The sequence below is a fragment of the Rousettus aegyptiacus genome, unplaced genomic scaffold (genome assembly GCF_014176215.1).
Source record: "Rousettus aegyptiacus isolate mRouAeg1 unplaced genomic scaffold, mRouAeg1.p scaffold_m13_p_10, whole genome shotgun sequence".
NCBI classification, from domain to species: domain Eukaryota; kingdom Metazoa; phylum Chordata; class Mammalia; order Chiroptera; family Pteropodidae; genus Rousettus; species Rousettus aegyptiacus.
The window spans coordinates 19612937-19619347 of record NW_023416285.1 but is presented as its reverse complement, the minus strand read 5'-3'; the positions used below and the strand labels follow the sequence as shown (position 1 = coordinate 19619347).

The 6411-nt window shown below is 32.1% G+C and overlaps 1 pseudogene; it reads right to left on the bottom strand.

The window, feature by feature from the left end:
- Positions 1-512: 512 nt before the first annotated feature.
- LOC118608953 lies at positions 513-631 on the bottom strand (annotated as a pseudogene).
- Positions 632-6411: the final 5780 nt, after the last annotated feature.

Below are 6411 nucleotides of genomic sequence, written 5' to 3'. Positions count from 1 at the left end.
TTATATAGATTTTAAAAGGTTTATCAAAAGGGATTTTGAAGAATCCATTATTATATATTTTATTCTTACTATTACTCCATGAAGTAGGTATTAGTATTTCTATTTTATATAGAGAAAGTGAGACACCAAGAATTTAAATAACTAAACAAATCCATAAAGGTAACAGGTAGTAGAATTTGGTTTCCAGTTGAGTCCTCTGTGACCACAAAGCCCTTTAAAATCATGTGTACAGCGCTGAAAAACCAAAAAGTAAAGAAGCAAAATGTCAATAGCAGTTTTATCTGAGTTGTGAAATTAAGAGATAAAAATTTTTTATATATATACACATATATGTAATTATGTGTATATATATATATATTTGAACATTATTTTTTAAAACTTGCCATAACCAATGTTTATTAAGTTAAGTAAAATTATGACTATTTTTTTTTTTAGGTGAGGCAATCCTTGGTTGACCTTATAGATTGCAAAGACCATGTCAGTTTACAATCCTCTATTTTTTAATTTGTTTATGCCTACATCACCAGGTCTTCTTAGGTGGTCTCCCATCTGAGTATTAACCAGGCCTTACCCTGCTTAGCTTCCAAGATCAGACAGGATTGGGCTTGTTCAGGGTAGCATAGCTGTAAACAAAATTATGGCTATCTTATGTTTTAAAGCAGAAATGAGAACACTATTTTCAATGAATCTCTTCTAATCATACATTTTGTTTTTATTTCAGGACCCTATGATTATTTTAAATTTTTTATTCAGAAATAATTTAAATAAAGAGAAATATAGCAAGATTCAATGAAAAAACTCTGTATATCATGAGTTTCCTGTTATCATTTTATCATATTTATTGTCCCTCTTCTGTTAGTATATGTAGATTTATATCATCACTACCTCTAAAATTCTACTCTACCACCACAGGGTTCATTCAGGCTTTCCACCTTTCTATACCTGTAACTTGCTTCTGCAACACCGAAAACTATAGCTCCCCTTTGATCAAACTCAAACTAAATATTTGCCCTATCATGCTGTATATGATCGATATCTTAAACACAAGTGCTGCTTCTTTGGTCCTAGTCCACTGGCCGTGATCATGCCTGTGTCTACCATAGTCAGGGCTCTGCCCCATATAATCCATAAACACGAGAGCACTATCCACAAAATTCTCAACCTAACCAAGGGCTAGGAGAAGGTGAAGATGAAAGAGTGGCTACTACTAGTATACATTTAATTTTTTAAATAATCTATATTTTTTTTTCTTTTAAATATCTTTCAGGAATGTGTATTATTGAGATGTGGATTCTTTGCTATTCAGGCTTTAAAACTATCATCTCTCATAATTCTCATTTCTTTATACTTTTATTTGCATTCTTATAGAATTTTTAAAATGTATACTCCATACCAATATTTAATTGTCTGAAGTTTCAATTATGTTCTTTATTGGCTTCAAAGTTGGATTTTAATTTTGCTATTACATTGTAGTTGTCTGGAGAAACTTCCTTACATCAACCCTGGTTTCAATAGGAATGAAGGTTTTGTCACTGTATCTTATTCTATTCTTCTCCAATGATATTTTGATTTCATCTTAATTGAAGTCCTGGGTCCAAACCAGTATTTAGAGGTCCAAGTGAATGTTTTCCTTTTTCATGTGCAATTATAATCTGAAACATATTATCTTTTTTGGTATTCTTTCTTTCTTTTGTGTTTAGTAAATATTATATATCCCATGTCCTATGTACTTGTTTACTTATCATTTATTGTAGAGCTTTCTCCAAATGTGATTTTTTAAAAAGACAAGATGAAGATTACTTATCTCTGTTCATGATGCACTCGAGAATTCTAACATTTTCACTTTCACGTACCTGCTAGAAAGTGGAGCAATTTGTAGAGCTTCGCTCCCAAGTTCCAGTGACTAGCAGGCATTGTCTCATAAAGGTCTGCTTTTTTGATAGAAAAAGAAATTTCATCTACTTATGTTGACTGGAAATGACATTTAGCTCAGGTGTAGTTAGTGAAAAGTTACATTTTCTCCCATGCACTTCTTTTTACATCCTCCCTGCCTCTGTTTCCAACTACTTGTCTAGAGACAGCACTGATGAGATGGTGACAGCTCACACAGGCTTTCAAGAGCCCACTGAGCACACCTCTTCCCAGCTTCATGTTCATGGATGACACACTGGTCGCTTGAAAGGGAACATTGCAGGAATGTTTACAGTATGAAAATATCTAAGCACTATAAAGGAGGGCTTATATTTCTGGAAAGCCAGTTGTTAAACATTCACCAAGACACCACAGGATGGTCAATACCTTTTTTTAACCTCCTATTAAGTTAAATGAATAACAGTGTATGAGATGGTTTATCTTCTGAAATATGCATTTAATCTCCATGCAAATGATAGAACTGAAAATTCCTCACCAATTCAGTAGCTTGACTGTGAATCTTAGCTTATATGCTATTATAATCATAAAAACTGTCTTTGCATGAAAAAGCTGATTGAGGGTAGAGAGTGAGAATGGATTTCAAGACTTGACTTTGTTTTTTTCTGGGATTTCTAGTCTAGCATCATTTTTTTAACCTGAAAATTTCAATTAAAATCAAATATTTTATTTTTTTATAATTTATTTCCCCACAGGAAATTATTTGTTATAATTGTCCTTGGTCAAAATATAAATGTAAAAGTATTACTATGTAAATTAAGCATCCATTTGTAGGTACAAAGAAGCTGGTGACTGTGATCATTCTATTATTTATTTTCTGTCTTTTGTTTTTTAATAGTTAGAAATTTCTGGATATTAAAGACAACTTAAAGCCTCCTTATTTTTTAATTTTCAAGATATAATGAATACACACAATCCTATTCTTTCCAAATACAAGAATCCATTATCAAATACTTATTGAATGTCTAATGTTATCCAGACACTCATCTTAATGATAGGGTGGGTATACAACAAACTATCTGGCTTTCACAGAGTTATCATTATTTTCAGGAGTTTTCAGTTTAGATCATTATTTACCTTGTTTCATTTTGAACAAATGGCTTTACTTCACTTTTTTTTTTTATCTAACTTTCTCCAAAATCTGATTCTACTGATAGTAGTTTGTTATTGACAATATTTTTCAGCGTTTACATCCTACCTTGCTTTAGGCAAAGGCAATAAAGAAAACATCAGCTGAATCATCTTAAAATATGAAGAAGTATCTTTCCCCAAACCTTTCTGCCATGTAATTTGCCTCTACATAAACATCCTTCTTTTAAAATAAATGTAACTAGGTAACATATCCATTTATTCACTTTTGTTTATATCAAAAAGGATAAGAATATCTGTAAGGTGTAAATATTGATCAGTTTCCTCTCCATTTTATTGTTTTGTAAGGATCTTTGGTTGGAGTCACCAGGCTTTGAGTTCTTTTTTGAGGTCAGGAATGTTAGTACAGAATTCTTCATACAGGTATTCTGTATTTCTGTAATGATTTGTGTGTGCGAGTGTGTGTATTTGTGTGTGCACATGCTTAATGACTGAGGCATAAAAACAGAAACAACAACTTCATTTTCCTGTAGTTATACTGTATTCAAAGGATATATGTATGAAAAATAAAACCACTCTCTATTGTCATTTTGATCTGAGAATATTTTAAAACCTTTCTTTATAAACATTAGAAAATCTAATGTGTGTGATCCTACAGAAAATAATATAGAAAAGGAAAAAAATCTCTAGGTATCATACAAGATAAGTGAATCAAACATTAGATCTGTGAGTTTATGGGCAGACAATGCATGGCCGCTGGTCAGTGTGGGAGAGTAGAGTGGATTGGTATCCAAATCTAAGTTTTAAGGAAACAGATTAGGCTTTTGCAACTGTGATGTACAGTGAAAATGAAGCTCTTGGCATAGAAGAGGGACTTTAAAAATATTACACCTTCGAGGAAAGGAGAATTAGCTAAGCTTTGGTTATTGGTCCGGGGAGGTGGTACCAAGTTTGTCTTTTCCAAATTTTGGATATACAAATAAAAATCTATTGAGAGAAACAAGTAAACAAAAACAAATATGGTAGTTAATTCTAAGCTATAATCCATCTTGATGGAGTAAACTACCAGAGGAACATTAACATAAACTTCAACCAGGCAGTGATATTCAACACACACACACACACACACACACACACACACACACACACACATCAAATTATGTTAAAGAATATATCCAAAACCTGAGTAGCATTCTGTTCCCTCGTGTAACAAAAATATCTTTTAAAAGCGAGTTCACTTAAAAACTTACCAAACAACATGAGCCAGAATCAGTAAGGAAAGTTAGCACTGCAATTCTCAAAACCAAAAGACAATGAAACAAAATAAAAATTATTATAAAATATATCTTGTATCTGACCATTTCTTATAACCATTACTACTATCATCTTTTCTAAGCAACTACCATCTCCTATTTCAGTTTCAGAAGCAAAACCTAAATCATATTTTAGATTGTACATTAGACACTGGTCATCCCCTAGGTCCACTATGAAGTGTTCTCACCACAGCAGGCAAAGGGAATATGCTAAAACGTAAGTCTTAGACCCTTTACTTGCAACCTCATATTTGTTTTATAGCTCACAAAGACTAAAAAACAAACTATTTGCTATGACTGAAAATATCCAATACGATATTCCCTATGCCTCTTGCCTCCCTGATCTCATCTCATGTATTGGCTTTTCTTGTGTGTCTCAACCACATTGGCCTCCTTGCTGTTCCTCAAAGATATGAGACATCATCCCTCTTCAGGACCTTGAAATTTGCTATATTTTCTGCTTGAACCACTCTTTCATAAGACTTCTCTTAGTTCCTGAAAATGTTCACTCAATTACTCAATTATCCTTTTCTCAGTGAGGAATTTATTATGAGCCAATCCAAAACTATTATAATCCAACTCTCATCTCCCTTTTTCCCTCGTGAGATTTATTTCTCTTAATATGTATCACTCTAATACACTATATCTGTACTTATTTTCCTTCTTGTCAACTTCCAAGAATCTAAATTTAATGAGGGTAGATATTTCTTTGTTTTTAATCTTCTTCACTGTCATTTGGACAAACTGAAAACAAAGCCTAAAGTATTTGTGTTCAACATGCTCAATAAACACACGATGAAACTATAATTATAAAAAATGCATAAACATACAAAGTCAATATGTATACCAATAGCAAACAATTAAAAACAGTCACAGAAGAGATATAATGCCAAAACTACTATAGAAAACTTAAGAAGAATCTATATAGAGGGAAAAATTATCTCAATGCATAAAGTTAAACAATTGTATTAAAGGAGATAAAATATTCAAATAAATGGAAATATGGATAATTTCCATGAGTCAGAAGGTTCACATAGTAAAAATAATTTTTTCCCTAAATTAATCTTTGAACTCACTGTAATTCTAATCAGTATTTAGACAGATTTTTTCCAGAGTTATTTAAATCAAAGCTAAAGTTCACATACATGATAATAATACCAAGAATGTCAAGAACGTTTCAATTAGATTTAAAAAAAAAAAAAAAGAATAGGGAGGAGAGCATGTGAACCTGCTTTACCAAAAATCACTTACAAATAAAAAGTATTTAAGAAACTATAATATAATTTTATAATTATATTATACAAAGTATTTGGGTAGAAATTAAAATAAATAAATAAAACCATAGAAGAAAAGAGTAAAAATAGAAGTATACTCACATTTTTTGGAAATTATTATATGTATAGGTAGAAAAATGTGCCCTCGCACCCCACCCAGCCAACATGTCCACATTCTAACCCTTGTCATCTGGGAATATGTTTCTGTTAATGGCAGAGAGATTTTGCAGATGTGATTAAGTTAAGGATCTTGAGATGGAGAGATTGTTCTGGATTAATTAGGTGGGCCCAATATAATCATATGGACCCTTATAAATGAAAGAAGGAAACAGAAGAGTCATAGTAGGAGATATGATGGTGGAAGCAGAAGTCGTAGTGATACAGCTGCTGGCTGGAAGGAGGCCACAAGAGAAAAAAAGCAGGGGGACTCTAGAATCCAGAAAAGGAAACAGATTCTCCCCTACAGTCTTCAGAAGGAACATAGCTTTGCTGATACATTGATTTTAGCCAACTGAGAACCATTTTTACTCTTGAACCCCAGAAATGTATGATGATTGGTGCTATTTTAAACAACTAAGTTTGTGGTAATTTGTTACATCAGAGAACTCATAGAGTATATGATAAAAAGACATTACAAGTCAGTAGAGAAACGATGATCCATTTAATAAATTAAATACTTCTTTGTGAGAAGTAAGACTTCAAAATTGTTAGAATTATCATAAAATATCTTCATGACATTTGGACAGAGAAGGATTTCTTTTTTCTTTTTCTTTTTCTGTTTCTTTTTTTGGACAGAGAAGGATTTC